Raw genomic sequence first — 19,175 nt, forward strand, 5'->3', positions numbered from 1 at the left:
AAATTGGTATTATCATTTTGGCCATCCACATGTGATTAATAATGATACGGAGGCCCAACCACTTATTCAAAAGGCTCAAGAAAAAAGGAAGGTTGTCGAGGAGACCAAAGAGAAAAAAAGTCTATTTGGCATGACTTGGAAGCAATTATATTTCATGGGGATACGTAACTTTGTTACCCTCATGACTTGGAATTTAAAATAAATTTATATTATGGAATAATCTCTTCACACTCGTTTTTATATGTTAATAGAAAGAGCGAGGACAAACTTTGGCAAATAGTTTGACTTCATGCATCCGTGCTAATGGTGTGATTAAAGCTCCTCAACAAAGGACCTTACAAGAGAAAATAAGGAACATGCATAATCCAACCAAGAAAAAATTGTACAAGGGGTTGGTCACGGAAGAAAGAGGCTTAAAGAGGAGCAGAAACTCTTTTGGAAGTACGAGTACTAGCCAAAGAGGTGGTCGTGGTCGCGGTGGTCGTCGTGATGGTCCTCGCACTCGTGGTGGTGGTACCACCAACAAAAGAGGTCGTGTTTGTCGTGGTTAATTATGGTTGTGTGATATTCGATAGGAGAACACTCCTTTTATTTATTTTCTTTGTGTGGTTAGTTATGGATTTTAACTTATGGATATTATCAAGATCTAATGGTTGTGTGGTTAGTTTTTATCTTATGGATATTATCACGAACTAATGGTTATGGATTTTAGCTTATGGATTACTTAGAATGAATTAACTTATTATCAATTGTGTGGTTAGCCACTGGTTGAATGACTAAATTGAAATAGCTCACCTATTAAGGTTGGTCTTGATTTTAAATTACCAACCTTAACTCCTCAAGGAACTAATATGTTAATTATCATCTGTTATGCTTGATCTCGATTTTCAGTTACCAACCCTAACTCCTCAAAAAAGACTCATATTCATGTATATCTCCTGTTACGGCTGGTATCGATTTTGAATTACCAACCGTAAATCACCCTGGAACTCAGAGATTTAGAGAGGTCATAATTACGGTTGGTATAGAAATTAGTTAATTAACCGTAACTCCTCAAGAAAGACTCATATTCATGTATATCTCCTGTTACGTACGGCTGGTATCGATTTTGAATTACCAACCGTAAATCACCCTGCAACTCAGAGATTCAGAGAGGTCACACTTACGGTTGGTATGTAAATTAGTTAATCAACAGTAACTCTGAGAAAAAATTATTATGCAGAGTTATGGTGTGTAACGTTATCAACCGTACCTCTGGAACTGAATTTACTACAAAGTTACGGTTTGTATATTGTAACTCAGTACCAACCGTAAGTCTGTAGAAAATTAAATTCCAGAAGTACGGTTCGTTTCGATACTCTAGTTACCAACCGTAACTAGTTATTTTCAAAAGAAGGAAAAAAGGTTTTGTACTGACATGTACTTGTTTGATTCGAAAATATAGTCGTTGAATCCTTCAACAACTTTTTTTTCAAAAAATAGATCCGTTACATAGTACAAACTTGTTTATATATATATATATATATATATATATGCTTATCCACCTTACTTAGAAGTTGTTAGAGCATAGCTCGGTTGAACCCACCAAGCGTTAGTATGTCAAGTTTGGTTGTCATATTTTAGTGAGCCAAAAACTCATTTAAGATTCGCTTGATTATGTACTAGAGTCAACTTCGTATAGTTTAGTTTGAAAGTATTAGGATATGAGACATTACAAGTATCGCGAAGACTTGAAGAAGTGAAGAAGTAAGGAGCTACAACGACAACATCATCCTTCCACTTGAGGTTAGTGATATTTGACTTGAACTATTTCATTCCCTAACGTATCTTTAAAGTCGTGCATATTAAAAACAAAACTGCGAAGCATGAATGATTATACTCTAGTTAGACATAGTATTAAGGAATACAATACGAGGTTTATTGCTTAACCATTAAACTTTGTAGATAAGACATCGACATAATCGTTTGAATGCTATTGTGATTATGTATGGGTATAAGGTGAAGATTTCATTCTAGGAAACAATGTTTTACATTTGTTTTAAGGAAGTAAATTCATGAACTTGTTTTGTGAATCGAAAGAGAAATTACCAGGCATTATTGGTACTGTTATTCATTGCATATGTTTTGAACTACCAAAATGTGTGATTAGTATAACCGCTCATGACGTGGTTATGTTCTTGGTAAAACTATTCACAAAGGCCTGACTTTTGTATTGGTATGACTTTTATTAGTGAAACCGATCTTAAGTAATCACCTGAGATAGTATGATCGATTTTGTTTTATTGGTATGATCGACTGTGGGCAAAGGGGGACCGATCCTAGTAAGAGGTTCAACCTATCACAAAGGGGAATCGATCCTTGTATAAGGTGCATCAAGTTTTTAGCATAAAGGGGAACCGATCCTATGGACATGTGCAACACATTTTTAGGCAAAGGGGAACCGATCCTATGGACATGTGCAACAAGTATAAGTTAGATACCATATATATGTGGGGAACCGATTCTAGTACCTAGTCAACCGAATTTTGGAAAGCTAGTGTGACTATGCAAAATACTCACATGGAGGTAGAATTGAAACTTGTATTGGTAGAACCGTGAAACCCATGATTTGTGATTGAGTGTTCTTGATCAATCACATAGTTCTTGAAAGTCAGATGAACCAATTCTAAACTTGTTTGGAAGTGTGGAAAATCAGTTTCAAGATTGTAAGTATGAAAGAGGACTTACAAAGTAAAGATGTCGACATACTTTGAACATGTGCAGTAACGCTTATCTTTAATTGTTCAAAGTTATTCCTTAATAGGTAAAGGAAGAAAATCATAGATCGAATAAAATAAACTGAGAATCTTTTATTTAAGGTTTGTAATTTTGTTTTAGGAAATTAAAAATTAGTAATGTGTATTTACTAGTTGGAGATTTACCAAGAGATTTTTGGTCATTGTTTTGGACAAAGCATTTCCAGGAATTATGGAAACCGAATCTGGAATATATTGCATATCTTGAAAACATTTCGATTTTGGAAATTCTTGGTGTCCAAACTTCCTTGGTCTATAAATATGAAAGTTTGCATTTCGAGCACACTAATCCTCGTACAACAAGAACTGTCTCAGTTGTGCTGCTACTGGTGAAGCCACCTATTCGGAGAGGAGAGTAACCTAATTAGGCGAAATCTCTTACGACCGCTCAGTTTAAAGTCTTCTCTGGGATTGAGAAGCTCTATTAGTACCGTTGGTGGGGAACTAGATAATTGCGGTTTATCTTTTGTTTTTTATTGATTTGATTGACTAACAGTGATTGAACTTTGATTGCACCTAGTTTGTTTATGCTTGAGAATCTTCTCTTTTGATATAAGATTCACTCAAACTAGATCGAAGTTTCGACAGGGATCTTTAGACTGTTTGTAGATCTAAAGACGTCTTGTGATAATCCATTGTTAACAGACTCCGTTCTATGCGTGATTGATCACAAGAGATTCAAGTTGATTGTGTGTAGGTGTTTATTGAAGATCTAAGAATATTTGAAGACAAAGAAGACTTTGAAGATTTTTGATTTGGGATTCATAATCTGTGGTGTGCACAATACTTGTTTACGTAAAAGAGGATCCAACTATAATCAGTTTATCCTTGTGGTAGATTAGATTGATTAGTTGTGTAGATCGGCATCAATAAAATTCTCTGTGATTAAAATTATTGATTGCAAAATCTTAACAGTTACTTCGGTAGTTGAAAATAAGATAGATCTAAGAACCTGATGAAGGAGTTTATTGAGATAAACAGAAGAGCCTTTGTCGAACTAATATCACTTGGTTGAATAGAGTTGATACCAAACAGATTTGTTGTTCCTTTACTGTTTGGAATACGAACCAAAGGAATTGTTCCAAGTACGTTACTTATTACAGGTCGGAGGCGTGGGAATACAGACGGAATCAGGTGAACTATAGGTTTAGTTGCTTGGTCTCAACTATACGAAGTTGGTTTGATTTTGTATAACGGCTTAATCCTGAGAGTATTCAATTCTGGACAAGGTCCTAGGCTTTTTTTTTGCATTTTTGGTTTCCTTGTTAACAAAATATTGCTGTGTCATTTACTTTTATTTTCCGCAATTATAATTGTTGTTATTATAATTTAAAGTAAATTACACAAACGTTGGTTCCTATTTACTTGATAAGCAATCCTATTGTGTTTGGTTAAGTCCAAACCTTTTATCAAGTAAACATACTTCGCTGTTGTATTGTCTCGATCTCGTATCCAGAGACGATCACATGAAGTGTGAACCGATTTGTTGTGTTGTCTCGACTCAGTCCATAGACAATCACTTTCGGAGAAAGGACTTATTGGTGGAAAAGTTTTAGATTGAGGTATATTTAGGTACCTTCGTCTTTTTAGAAGTTACACCTCCACATGAATCATATCCTACTAAACTACCTTAAACTAGGTTATTGCTCAAGTTCCTGAATTTACTTTGGAAGAAGATTTATGTATTTGCCGAAACTATGTCCTATGCTATCCAAAAAAAGGAAAAAAAAGACGTCGAGATGGTTTTGTGAGAACAAGTTATTTGAAAACCATTTATGATTTTTTTTTCCGAAACAGGTAACCCTTATAACCGTGATGGAATGATGTCGTATGTTCAATATGGAGCTAGTCGGGATAAAGTTAAAGAATTTATGGCATTAGTTCGTATTATTGGTCAAATACGATTAAGGGGTGAAACTGACGCTGAAGTTCGTATTATCCCATTTTAGTTCCGCCAACTTTTCCTCCTTCTAAAATTTCTCTTTGGCTTCCTTTTGTTGATCAACCGATTGTTTCTTTGTTCTCTCCATTTCGTTTTTTTTGGTTGGACGGACAATGCACGTGCACTTAGTTTCAATACTATTCCACAAGTGGAACGTGCAAAGAAGGTGATGAGCTTCCGGGAAAACCATCTTTATTGCATTCAAAAAAGCTTGTTCCTTATTGGTATCAATCACCTTTGGAGTATCTCCCTCTACGTAGAATAACTTCACTTGTTCTAGTGCCCACACATAGCTCTCCTCGAGCTCACTTTTCAAGAAGCAAAAACCAACACTAAAAATACAATTGGTAGAAGTTTTCCCGACAATGTTCAACAACGGCATCTCAAACTTGTTGGTTTTGTATGTGCAATACATTAGAAGCACTTGGTGAGAGCACCTTGACAACTTTACAAACTCGGGATGAGCCAATAAAAGATGTTTTATTCGTTCTTTCGCATCTTCATTGTGGAAAACCGAGTAATTATGCTTCTCCCCCAAATGCCTTAATTGTTGCATTTCGTTCCTTTGTTCCCATTTCATATTCTTCAATTTTGTTCTTGCGTTGTAGATGTTAGCCAAATTAGAAGCATTTCGTGGGTTTCTTTGCTTTAAGTGAACGGGGATATCAATGTGCTTCATATGATTTTGGGTCATTGACTCTACGATCATCTCTTCTTCTTCAGTAAGGAGTCCAACATAAGGGTGTGTTAGAAAACTCTCCGGTATAAGGTGGTTATGACTACCGCATAAAATTTTCTCCAAAAACCACTTTTTTGCCGCGTTCCATTTAAATTGAAGCTTGAAGGGGCATCGGGTCTTCTTAGTGAAAGTAGTATTTTTCCTCTTTGTGTTTGCGTCATGCACGTTACCTTTTTTTGCGTGACTTTTATGTTGTCCACTGCACTCGCAAACCATTTGAAAGCTGTTGTCATTAGTGGTACCATTACAAACTATGATACACATAATCAACTTGCCTCGTTCTCTAACCCACTGCTTTGCATCATCTTTCTCCTCCCATGTCTCCTTGGTTGAATAGTGAAAGCTAGAATCTTCGATGAGAACTTCATTTGCTAAAGTTTGTTCATCCATTAGGGGAGGTTCATCCACGACCTAGACAAAAATATACCCACATTAGTGTAAACGATGCAACAAAATGACAACACATATATAGTTACGGTTGGATATGAAACCGCGAGACGAACCGTAGATTAGTTACGGTCCAAGATTTTTTTCAAATACGAACCGTAATTGACGATTGTTCTCGATTTTCAAATTACGAAACGTAAATACATCAAACATATCGTAATTACACATTTCCAACCGTAGCAAATATTTGCAAACATACAGAGTCATTTACGGTGCAAAACTAAAATAAAACATGAACCGTAGGATGATTTACGGTTGGTAATGATTTTCAACTTACCAACAGTAAATACCGCCATGCATATGATGTGTTACGGTTGGTACCTACTAAACGTCATAAACAACCGTAAATCTTAGTTACGGTTCGTCTCGTGTATTCATTTACTAACCTTAACTGGTTTTACGTTTGAATTTTCCCCAAATTTAACCAGTTACGGTTGGTACTTCATCTTTTACGAACCGTAACTGATACTTACGGTTGGTTACGAGAAACATTCCAACCGTAATTAGTACTAACAATGTAAAAAAAAATAGAATTTTTTAGGTACTTTAGATAACTTTGAGCAACAAAAATCTAGTTGGGACTAATTTAGAAGTATACCTGGTCATTTTCAGTGCTTGGTTCTTCACTTTGTTGGTTAATTTCTTCAATTGATTCAGATTGACCTTCACTTTGAGTTAAAACATCTCTACCATCTAACAAATACTCCATATACGGATCTCCATCAAGAGGTATGTTGTATTTTTTTTCTATCATATAGAGATTCACCCATCTCAAATTTGTCACTAGAATCACAAATATCACAAAAGTTTTTCTTTTCTTCTCCTATAATTTTTTTTAAAACTCTAAAATCTGATTTTGTGTTGATTTAGAGTAAATATAACTGAAATTTAATCATTAACACTAAAATAGATTATCAACATTAAGCTAGTTTATCAATACTAAACTATGTAAGGGTTAATTAGTCATTATTCTTTTGATAAAGGGCACTTGAAATTATCATGTAATGACCCTTTTTTGTCCTATTAGGTTCCGCCCCTCTAATAAAACATGCCGCCCCTATAACAGGTTACTAGTTTTAACATGCTTTATTTCTATCTATTGTTGGTAATCTATTCTCTGAGATATTCCAGAGATGCATTTTGCCTTCTGAAAATCATAATTGTTGTTCATTCCAAGGCTTATAAATAGTTGGCACTTAGAGTTTATCCAATGCAGATCAAGCTTAACAAAGAAAAATGTTACATAGTTGTATGTGAGAGTTGTAGGGCAGTGAACCAATTCTTAGTAAAATACAGTCTAATGTGGTTCAGTTTCCTCCAACATCTCACCTCCAACTTTAACTTATAAGCAAAAAGAATGATGTAAATGTGGAAGTAAGAATTGGATAAAACTAAATTGATAGTGATTATCATCCTTAACGGTGTTCAGTTTAGTTTTCTCCAATGTCTTACATCCGGTATTTACTACAATAACAAGAACAATCGGGAAGACAAAACTTGTAAGTAGTCATGAAGTCGTAAGTGAGAGTTGAAGGAAACCGAACCAGTTACAAACTGTTGTAGATTGTTTCAGTTGGGTTCAATTTCCTCCAACATCTCATTTCTTGCTTACACAACAAACAAAAGATACTTTCGATCTGCAAAGGAGAATAGTTGAACGTGTTGAAGTCATATGTAAGAGTTGAAGGAAATTGAACCAGTTGCAAAGTGCTATAATGTGGGTGCAGTTGGGTTCAATTTCCTCCAACATCTCATCTACGACTTTCACTTCGAAGAGAAGAAAATGTCGATATATGAAGCAAAAGTATAAACGTGTTGAAGTCACAGGCGAGATTGAAGTAAATTGAACTAGCTGCACACTGCTACAGTGTGGTGCGGTTGGGTTCAATTTCCTCCAATATCTCATCTCTGGCTTACACGACGAAAAGAAGATAATGATAATGTCAATCTGCAAGTGAGAAAATATAAACGAGCTGAAGTTGTAGAAGAGAGTTGTAGGAAATTGAACCAGTTGCACAGTACAAAAATGTGGTGGAGCTGGGTTCAATTTCCTCCAACATCTCATTTCCGGCTTTCACGTCAGAATGAATATAATATCTACAGTATGTTTATGAGAAAATATGAAGGTGTCTGTCAAAGTCATAGGCCAGGGTTGATAATCCAAATATCCAATTGTTCACTTGATATAAAGTCTGTAGTTGGGTTCAATTTCCTCCAAATGATTATGTAGCTGTAGTAGGTTGCCGATATCCTACTACAATCTATGATGGAGCTGTTCTTTGCTGCAATAATGTAAATTGGAAAGTTGTAGTTCTCTATGAGTTGAGCTAAGATAAATCTTTGCCCGTTATGGAAGTTGTCGCATAGCATTCATCATCATGAAAATTACAACTCCCATTTACACTAGTATCCCTTAGAAGAACAAGCATTAAAACAAGTGATATGAGAAGCTGGTAGTATTTGTATAGAAGAAGCATTTGAAAGCACTTGAATTCCAAGTCTTCATTTCTTGTCTTCTGTATGTAACTAAACCAAGGACAAGGTATTAGCTTGACGATGTTATGTTGTTAATGTTTTCTTTGAATTAAAACATATCAAAATCTAAGCACAACAGTTTGTGTTAATGAGGTTGCACTAAGATGGAAAGACGAGGCCCAAGTTGTAGATTCTCTGTTTAAAATAATGCACCTTTAATAAGTTCACTTTCAACCTTTTTATGTATTCCTTATTGCCATTTTATATGCATGTGCATTGGGAACCACATTGTAGGCGACTCCTGTGGAATGCAAAAAGTGTCGGCACGTTACAAAAAATCATTCTTCGAATTGAAAAATTGTGTTCATCTATTATAAAAATCATATAAATACATTACATGAACGATTGAAACATTAGAGTGTAGAAGAAGAAGATTGTATTTCACAAAAGAATGTAAATATTACATCATTCAATAATATTACCACAGTATTAATACAATCATTACATTGACTATGTCAAACTGACTTTAACTTGACTATTTCACTTTTGTAATTGACTTATTATAACTCCTAATAGCCTCTTGCGAGTTCATATTTGCAGACAAATTAAGAAATTGAAAAACAGAAAACAGACAAGAGAAAAATAGTTCAAGTAACACTAACAGAATAAAAAGCTAAGGTAGTAAAATGAGGAATTTTATTGTCAGAAGATAAGTCTTCTTCAACAGCAACATGAGAAGAATTCTGACGATCTGCAACACCTTTAGAACTAGTTGAAGTAGTCCCCAGCAGTTGGTGAAGCAAAGTAGAAAAAACATATGAACAGAGACCCTTTGTAAACATATCTGCAAGCTGATGTTGAGATGCAAACATGTTGAATCTTTAAAAATCCTTTAAGAAATAAATCTTTGATCACATGATATTGAAATTTTATGTGCTTGGTTCTGGCAAGAAGCATAAGGTTAGATGCCAAACATATTGCAGAAGTATTGTCATAATTCATCTCTATAGGAAAATGCACTGAAATATGTAATTCCTTGAACAAATTGGATAACCACTCTAATTCGGAATCAACAACATACAAACACTTATATTCTACTTCAATAAAAAATCTAGAAACAATTAATTGTTTCTTACTAGACCGAGATATTAAAGAATTACCCATAAAAATTGCATAACCAGATGCAGATCTTCTTGTGTCAGGGCATGCAACCCAATTAGAATATGTATAAACCCTTATAGAAGTAACATCACCTTTCCTCAAAGTAAAACCCTATCCCAACAGTTCCCTTCAAATACCTCAGCATCCTTTTTACTAGAAAAAATGAATACCTGTTGGAGCATGAACAAAAGAAATGTCAGGTTTTGTAATAGTTAAGTATTGTAGACCTCCAACTATAATTCTATATTCTGCTACATCTTTTAACAACACACCACCATTTATAGAGGCTCTAGATTCTTTAACAATTGGTGTGTCACAAGGTTTACACTCAAGCATATTAGCCTTCGTCAACAATTCTAAAGTATATTTTTTTTTATGTCATAAATGTAGAATCTACATTTCTTTGAGCTTCAATACCAAAAAAATAACTCAAATCACCCAACTGCTTCATTGCAAACTCAATGTTTAAAGCTTGGACTAAAGAATTCATAAGTATATCAGAGTTACTAGTAAGAATCATATAATAATAGTATCACCATATCATAACCTGAAGAATAAATGAACATTGAATAATCACATATTGATTTGACAAAACCAAATTTGAGTAAAAAAATTACTAAATCTATCAAACCAGGCTCTTGGTGTCTGTTTTAAACCATATAAACTCTTCTTCAAATGACATACATAATCTGGATACTCAAGATTAACAAAGTCTTGTGTTTGAGCCATATAAACATCGTCATTCAAATAACATGCAAGAATGCATTAGACGCATCCAACCGTTTAATATTCCAATTATTTGTAAATGCTAAAGAAGAATAAACAACAGGTATGGGATGCTTAACAGAACAATGCATAACATGATCTTGAAAGATTTTTGGCTTTGAAATGCCTTTCATAGGATCTGGTTACAATTGAACTTGAAGGAGTAGAAGAACTGGCATCAGAAGGTAGTTTAGTGATGAGAGAAGATGAAGCAAAATTAAGATCAGATGTAATAGAGTCACTTGAGTAATATAATTCCTTTTCTGAAAATGCAACATTTCTAGATATATGAAGTTTTCGAAGTACATTGTTAGAGCATAGCTCGGTTGAACCCACCAAGCGTTGGTATGTCAAGTTTGGTTGTCATATTTTAGTGAATCAAAACTCATTTAAGAGTCGGTTGATTATGTACTAGATTCAACTTCGTATAGGTTAGCTTGAAATTATTAGGATATGAGACATTACACGTATTATAAATACTTGAAGAAGTGAAGAAGTAAGAAGCTACAACGACAACATCACCCTTCCATTTGAGGTTAGTGATATTTGACTTGAACTGTTTCATTCCCTAACGTATCTTTCAAGTCGTGCATATTGAAAACGAAACTGCAAATCATGTTTGAACTCTAGATAGACATAGTATTAAGGAATACAATACGAGGTTTATTGCTAAACCATTAAACATTGTAGATAGGACATCGACATAATCGTTTAAATGCTATTGTGATTATGTACGGATATGAGGTGAGGATTTCATTCTAGGAAACAATATTTACATGTATTTTAAGGAAGTAAGTATAACCTCTCACGACTTGTTTGTGTTCTTGGTAAAACTATTCACAAAGGCCTGACTTATGTATTGGTATGACTTTTATTAGTGAAACCGATCTTAATTAATCACCTGAGATGGTATGATCAATTTTGTGATGTGTTGAGCCGACTCTGGGTAAAGGGGAACCGATCCTATGAAGAGGTGCAACACATCACAAAGGGGAATCGATCCTTGTACGAGGTGCAGCAAGTTTGTAGCAGAACGGGGAACCGATCCTATGGACATGTGCAACACGTTTTTAGGCAAAGGGGAACCGATCCTATGGACATGTGCAACGCATATAAGTTAGATACCATATATATGTGGGGAACCGATCCTAGTACCTAGTCAACCGAATTTTGGAAAGCTAGTGTGACTATGCACAGTACTACATGGAGGTAGAACCGAAACTTGTTTTGGTAGAACCGTTAAACCCATGATTTGTGATTGAGTGTTTCTTAATCAATCACATAGTTCTTGAAAGTCAAATGAACCAATTCTAAAATTGTTTGGAAGTGTGGCAAATCGGTTTCAAGGTTGTAAGTACGAAAGAGGACTTACAAAGTAAGGATGTCGGCATACTTTGAACACATATAGTAATGTTTATCTTTTATTGTTCAAAGTTATTCCTTAATAGCTACAGGAAGAAAATCCCAGGATCGAAATATAAATAAGTTAAGAATCTTTTAATTAAGGTTGTTAACTTTATTTTAGGAAAATGAGAATTAGTAATGTGCATTTACTAGTTGATATTTTCCAGAGAGATTTTCGGTCATTATTTTGGACAGAGCATTTCCAGGAATTATGGAAACCGAATTTGGAATGTATTGAATACCTTTGAGAATATTTTCGGTTTTGGAAATTCCTTGGTGTCCAAACTTTTTTGGTTATAAATACTTGAAGTTTGCATCTCTAGGAAACTCATCCTTCGTGACAACAAATTTCCTCGGTTGTGTTGTTACTGGTGTAGCCGCCTATTCGGAGAGGAGAGTAACCTAATTAGGCGAAATCTCTTTACGGCCGCTCAATTTAAAGTCTTCTTTGGGATTGAGAAGCTCTACGAGTACCGCTGGTGGGAAAATAGATCTACACCAAATTTAGGAATTAGCAACGGTAAGTGGCAATTGCAAAGTAGTGTTGCAACATTTCTCCTCTGTTGCAATAGTCGATGTTGCATTATTTCGCAACCAATACATTACCGTTACAAAATGATTGCAACAGTTAAGCTGTTGCAACGTCAAAAATTCGGAACTTTTTAACAGTTACGAAACAAGCTGGTCGCAACAGTTCGAAACAGTTGCGAAACTTTAAACTGTATAAAACGTAGCAACAGTTACGGAATTTTTACCCAGTTTTTTAAAAGAACTGACAATATTGTCCGATCCGGATATAACAGTTCCTGGTATAAAATTTGCAACGGTTCCTAGCAGTTGCGAAATTTTTGTAACCTGAAAAAAATAGTTCCAGGTCAATTTTGACCTGGTTAAAATTAGGGTTCCTGCAACAGTATATACCAGAGTGTCCCTGCAAGTTTTCCAGCAAACCACTCTCACCATTTAGGTATTTAAACAAACAAATCTTTCAATTCTTATGTATAAGCAGTTCATAAAATATAAGCAGTTCATAAAATATAAGCAGTTCATAAAATATGTGAAAGCATGTAACTCGCAAAATATAGAGTCAGTTCCTAAGTTGTGAAAGGATGTAACTCTCCATTCATGAGACATAATCCATGACACATCTAGTAGCTTCAATAACAATATTATTTCTATACACAGGCAATTCATAACATTCAACATATCAGCATTCTCACCACCTACAAAACCAGTTCTCATTATAAGAAACATCACCTTCTTAAGCCCCATTCCACTCCACCTGTGACAGTTCATACCTCTCCTTCTTCATCTAACTTCTACTATAACTCTCACTGCATTCAACCAACAACTTCTGTCTTCTCTAAGACATAACAAACTGAATAATGAAACAGTGATTAGATAAAACTTACCACCAGATAAACTATAATAGTGCTCTTCTCATATTCTACATCCTCAACTTTAACCAGAAGATCCAACTTTATTCTACATCCTGCAGAATGAACCTCCATTCATGAGATAAAATCCATGACATCATTACGAAGAAAAACTATTCAAGTCATATGGGAAACTCAGATATGCTAAGGAATGGACCCTAACTATTGTATCAAGTGTAATAAGATGAAACCAAAAAAAAAAAGAAAATCATAACACTTACCAGTGAGCAGGGACTTTTTCCTTGCATTATCGGACCTTGGGCCACTGTTTAAACATCCAAAAGAAGGACATAAGTTCTTCACTAGAGATAGTTGTGTTAAATGACTCCTAAAAGGAATTCAGAAACGTAAAGAAAAATTATACCAGCACAAGTTGATGGTGATCCTACTGCAATGCACTTCTCACTCAGCAAAAGTGAACATTAAGTATAAAACCTCGCAAGTAAATATAAACTCAAGGTCAGATTCCACAAACATAAACCTAATAATATAAGTGAAAGCAAGTGGAGTACTTACCAGGGGTTGATATTTCCCCGGGTGACTACTACTTCTTCAATTGACTTTAAGTGAAGCCACCTGCGCAATCACATACAACAGAAAGACCACCCACACATACATATATACGATTAATAGGAACCAGGCGATAAAAAGTAAATTTAGATTCATAAACCGTTCTGTTCACATATACATATATCAAAAAGATCAGTTGTTTCTAGGTAAAGTTAAAACCTCTTATGCGCAACTGCATAATAGTCTTCCTTAAGCACAATAGGATAAGACTCTTCTGTATGCACAAATGCATAAGGGTATGCATATTAGAGTGTTCAACATACATAAAAAATAAATAAGAGTATGCATATTAGAGTGTTCAGCATACATACAAAAAAGTGTGAACAGAAACCAAAAAAAAAAAGAGACTAAAGCCATGTGTTAGCTAGACATTTATATAAGTGATGCAAAAGATGGCTAAGATATCCATGAAGAACTCCATAGCATATCTTCAAAAAAGTAGTGAAGTCATCTTAATTATAACTGATGGACCTCTTTGGATGAACCACGTATCCTCCGATTCCAACATCTTTAAAGGTCTCTGTGAACCTGTTAGCCTTTACAGTTGGTTCATCTGGCATGAGAATGTTATCGATCAACACCTTCAAATGAGTAGCAGGTACAGGTGAGCCGTGAGCTATAACAGCCTAACCCCTTTCCTGCCTCAGCCTGTCAATAACAACTGACCTTATTCAGACACACTAGCATAATGCTTTTATATACACACATAAATAACAATTACACCCTTGAGACTAAGTTAGGACTATTAACTTTACTATTCAAAATACATTATAACAGTTTCAAAAATATGAATTCAAGACACAGAAAAAGGAGCCATAAATCTGTAACACATGCAACAAATCACAGTTTAAACCGTTTTGAAAAGTTTATGGATAAAGACAAATCAGTTTATCAAAAAAATTATGTCAACTTAAGGAAGTGAAAAAGACATTAACAAAAGAAAGATATTTCCACCTTGAGAGAAACAATCTCGTAAATTGATAATCATGTTTGGTATAATGCTTCTACCAACCAGTCTCGTGTTGCGTCCATCTTCTTTTTCATTGCCTGCAGTCATTTTAGACGATGTTACTCTCCTTAAGAAGTAGTAAAACCTAAAGAAATGAACCCCAAAAAAATATGTAAAGGAATGAGTCTACAGGATGCAAACCTCTTCATTGTAATCTTCAGGATTATAATCCACCGAAAATAACCTCAATAAAATTCATCTTTATCAACACTATCAACAACCTCATTTGCTGCGTCTATTAGCTGAAATATTGAAAACTTGTGTTTAGCAGAAACTTTTATGGAGTATCCAATTTAATTATGTTAAGTAGTAATGGCAGCGTGGACACATAAGTATTGTGTTTGAGAAAAATCCTAGTCGGCTAAATTCAGCTCTAGAGGCAAGCTTACCATTTTACAAAAAGTTACCTCTTCGTTGTAGATGGAGTTGTCTTCCTTGACACTCCCAGAAAGAAAACACTCCATGTTTAAAAAGAAGTGGAGTGTAATTTGGATAATCCAACTGCAAAAAAAAGAAAGAGTTAGAGACCCCTTTGAAACTACCGGCGGGCAATACAAGTAAACAGATTCGATTTTTTTTAACACAGTAGTCATTGAGTACTTGAGGCTTGCTAATCACTCTCAATCACTGATCCAATTAAAATAAATATGTCATACCAATGCCCACCAACTGGATTACTTCATGAAGGTTCCAACACGATTGCGTATACATAAATAAGGCATCTTCCAGAAAGCACGCATATTAGGTTTTAGAATTCTAGTGGAAGCAATAAATGAAGGAGGTCATTTCACAGAGTGGTAAGGAGAAGTTCATATATTAAAATCTTTAAGAAACCGAAATAAATATCTCAGCAACACAAGGTTTGTAAGTCAAAAAAATGCAAGTACATCAAGCATGCAGCCTCTGCCATGGGGACATCAACTGCAGCTCTTTTTCGAGCAGGTTTAGCAAGCTCTTTAGGTTTTGATTTTGGTAGATCAGTATTAGCCTGTTGTTCATGCGCAATACCTGACAGCTTTACCCATAGATCCTGGACACCTCCTGCAAGAGAGCCCTTTCCCTTTTGATATGTTTTCTTCAAACCCTTATGTTGGATGCAGGTCATTAGCAGCAACTCGGAGAGCTTCAAACGCCAACCATAAACAAATCCATCAGTAATGAAAACCAAAAATATGGAAAAGGTTATTTATTTGCATATAATAATATCAACACTAGACCATACTTGAAACTCGAGGTTTGTCTTCGTCATCAAAAACATCGTATTTCCACTTCTTGTCATTTTAGCGCTGTCTGCCGCACGAACAACAAAAATAAGCATCAATATAAGAAAATGAAATGCATACAAAAAATTCAGATAACAATAAAGGTCAGAATTCAGAAATGTAAGAAGTTCCCAAACAAATGACCTTGTTTAAACGATAGATGTATGACTGTATGTCACCATCAAGCATACGTGCAAGGGGCCAGAATGTCCAAAGATAATGTGTTCAACAGCCCAAAATCTAGCTAAATCATTTTAAGTCAATCTTGAGCAAAATAACTACGACCTAGCTATATATGTCCTAGGGTCGTCCTTCACTTTCAAGTAGCGATAGTTTAGTCACTGCCTTTCAGTTCTTCACACAATGCACATAACCATGAGTACAATTACTAACTTTAATAGTATATGATAAGTAAAGAACTAGAGATATACCAGTTGTAGGAAATCTCTTCTATTAGAATCTGTATAAAACGTCTTTTTTGTAGCCATACTGGTTGTCATTCGAGTAATGACTTCCCTGCCATCGTATGCCGGTATCGGACCAATCTTGATTCAAGGTATTAATCAGAGCTGGATTCATTAACTCGAATAGATCAATAATTTAACTTATTTTTTTTAGTGATAAAATGATAGGAGGTACAAAGAGACTCATAGTGAACTCAACTTCTACGTGATCCTTATCTTTATCAAGTATTGTAACATGAGCAATGTAGTGAAACCATCAGATAATTCTGCCAAGTTTAAGATAGTAAAACCGTAACTAGATGATTCGCAATAGACCTGATATACCTAGGAGTTGAATTTCTGATGAACTTCGTGCACAAGTGGACCTAGCACAATCTTCAGAGGTACTACTTGTACATATATCCGAATAAATCTAGCTATTTCTCATTCCAAATAAAGTAACTTCAACTACCACGATCGTTCTAAATAAAGTAACTTCAACTACCCATAAATCCGAAAAAAGCTAGCTAATTTTCATGGCTAAAGACAAAGAAGATGAAAAGAAACAAAAGACTCAATTAAGATGTAATACTTGCTGATAAAATTACGAGAGAACACTAAAAAGGTTGGAGATATTACCAGAATAAGTCCAATTACGTTTGTAGGATGCTCACAGAAAACTGGTAATCTTCTATGCCCTTTCTCCATCAGCATCAAGCAGCACCATAAACAGCTTCATACATCACCATCATCATCGGATACCACCAATTTTCACTCCTATTAATTCCAGATCAACTCCATCATCTTCACAGCCCTGTAACCCTAACTGTGGACTCAAAATTGGGTAAACCCATTAGAACTACTATTCATGCTTCAATCACCTCCAGTGATCTACAAATTCAACGCTATCAAGGTTGTATTCTTCTCTGTTTTCTACCAAATTCATAATCATAAACACAATTCCTCAATTACTTGTTGATTTAATTCAAACCCTATCTTCAATTTCTTCTCCTCCATCACCTATGTCATCTTCTCATCTTGATTTCTTGACATCACAACAAACCCATCTACGATTCCATCACAACATCACCTTCTCATTTCTCTCTTCTTCTAAATCGATCCAGAACAGAACCCTAGTTCTTGGCTTTCGTTTTCTATCCAAAACCTAATCCGATTCATCCACCTTGCTACCGATTTCAAACTCGAATTGAACCCAATATTCCAGACGACGGCTATTAGGTTTTGGGGAATCTGCGGACATATTTCTAGGGCTTCGAATTAGAATGGAAGGAAAAGGATTTGTGAGGTTAATATGTTGATGATAATGATGGTGGTGGTAGCAGAAACGGGAAAAATGAACTTCAATGGTAGGGTTTCACTAGGAGAACCAGAAAGAGTTTCACAGGGGGAAACAGAAGGAGAGAATGAGGTAGATGAAATGAATGATCGATAATAATAAGAGATAAGAGAAGCGAGTCAGAATCCAGATTATCTGAATGAGCTGAATAGTGAGTCAGTCTTAAAATGTATGCAGCCACATTAGTTTTTCACACGCGTACAAGTGGGTTTAGTTGCGAATCGCAACAGAGCCAAACAGTCGAACTGTCTTAAACTGTTGCGAATATTTTGTAACTAAAATTAGCAACTGAAAATTCGCAAAAGCGGCTAAGCTGTTGCTAATTTGAGTTGCTAATCCCAGAATTTGGTGTAGTGATAATTGCGGTTTATCTTGTGTTTTTGATTGATTTGATTGACTAACGGTGGTTGAACTTTGATTGCACCTAGTTTGTTTATGCTTGGTATTCACAACCTTTCACTACAAAGTCTTCAGGTTGATCTATGTAAATTTCTTTACCTAATTCACGGTTTTAGAAAAAGTTGTCTTAACATCCATCTGATGTATATCTACGTTCTTTATGGCAGCAATAACAATTAGTATCTCAACGGAAGTAATTTCCGTCACAATTGAATTAGAATCAAGGAAATCTACACCTTCTTTTAGTTTATAGCCTTTAGCTACCAACTTAGCTTAATATTTTTCCACAGTTTCATCTACCTATCGTTTCCTCTTAAAGACTCATTTACATCCCATGGTCTTACAACCTGGAGGTAAACTAGAAAGCTCCCAAGTCTGGTTCCAACGGACTGAGTCCATTTCACTAAATGAAGCTTCTTACCAGAATGGGTTTCAGTAGATATAAGGCTTCTTTACAAGTCTGTGGCTCAGACTAAGCTAGGCATGTTATGAAGTCGGTTTCATAAGAAGTCTCAAGTCTAATTATTTTACTTCTCTTAGGCTCAACATCAACTTCTTCCTTTAAAATAAGTTCTGACTATTTGAAGATAAATCTAGGGGATCAACAACACATCTCTAATGAGGTACAGGTTTAGAATAAACATGTTCAAAGAACTCAGCATCCCTAGATTCCGTAATAATATTCACACCAATGTCAGAAAAAATCAGAACACACAACCAAAAATCTATTTGTAGAAGTATACTCAATATACCCTATACGAAAACACAATCAACATTTTTGGTTTCAATCTAGTTCTTTTAGGAAGAGGAATTACAATCTTAGTCAAACGCCCCCACACTTTGACACATTCATAAGAAGGTCATCTACCGTTCCATAAACCATATGGAGTTTCATCTGATTCTTAAAAGGGTACTTTATTCAGGATATACTAGTTAAGAGGACTGCCTCCCCCACAAGGCCGCAGGTAATC

At 35.2% G+C, this 19,175-nt stretch overlaps 2 long non-coding RNA genes across 7 annotated transcripts; both read right to left on the minus strand.

The window, feature by feature from the left end:
- Positions 1 to 12,838: 12,838 nt before the first annotated feature.
- On the minus strand, positions 12,839 to 13,612 carry LOC113304182. The gene is made up of 3 exons (XR_003338064.1): positions 13,529 to 13,612; positions 13,386 to 13,429; positions 12,839 to 13,220 (listed from the first exon to the last, which is right to left on the minus strand). It is a non-coding gene; the product is annotated as an uncharacterized LOC113304182 (long non-coding RNA).
- Positions 13,613 to 13,806: 194 nt separating this feature from the next.
- On the minus strand, positions 13,807 to 17,885 carry LOC113303693. Of its 6 annotated transcripts, XR_003337690.1 has the most exons (9): positions 17,088 to 17,885; positions 16,437 to 16,574; positions 15,966 to 16,033; positions 15,752 to 15,866; positions 15,400 to 15,499; positions 15,133 to 15,244; positions 14,885 to 14,985; positions 14,689 to 14,781; positions 13,807 to 14,382 (listed from the first exon to the last, which is right to left on the minus strand). It is a non-coding gene; the product is annotated as an uncharacterized LOC113303693 (long non-coding RNA). The 6 variants fall into 6 exon arrangements; XR_003337693.1 differs by having other exon boundaries at positions 15,400 to 15,866; positions 16,437 to 16,550; XR_003337694.1 differs by lacking the exon at positions 15,400 to 15,499 and having other exon boundaries at positions 15,151 to 15,244.
- Positions 17,886 to 19,175: the final 1,290 nt, after the last annotated feature.

The sequence above is a fragment of the Papaver somniferum genome, chromosome 8 (assembly GCF_003573695.1).
Source record: "Papaver somniferum cultivar HN1 chromosome 8, ASM357369v1, whole genome shotgun sequence".
Lineage (NCBI taxonomy): Eukaryota > Viridiplantae > Streptophyta > Magnoliopsida > Ranunculales > Papaveraceae > Papaver > Papaver somniferum.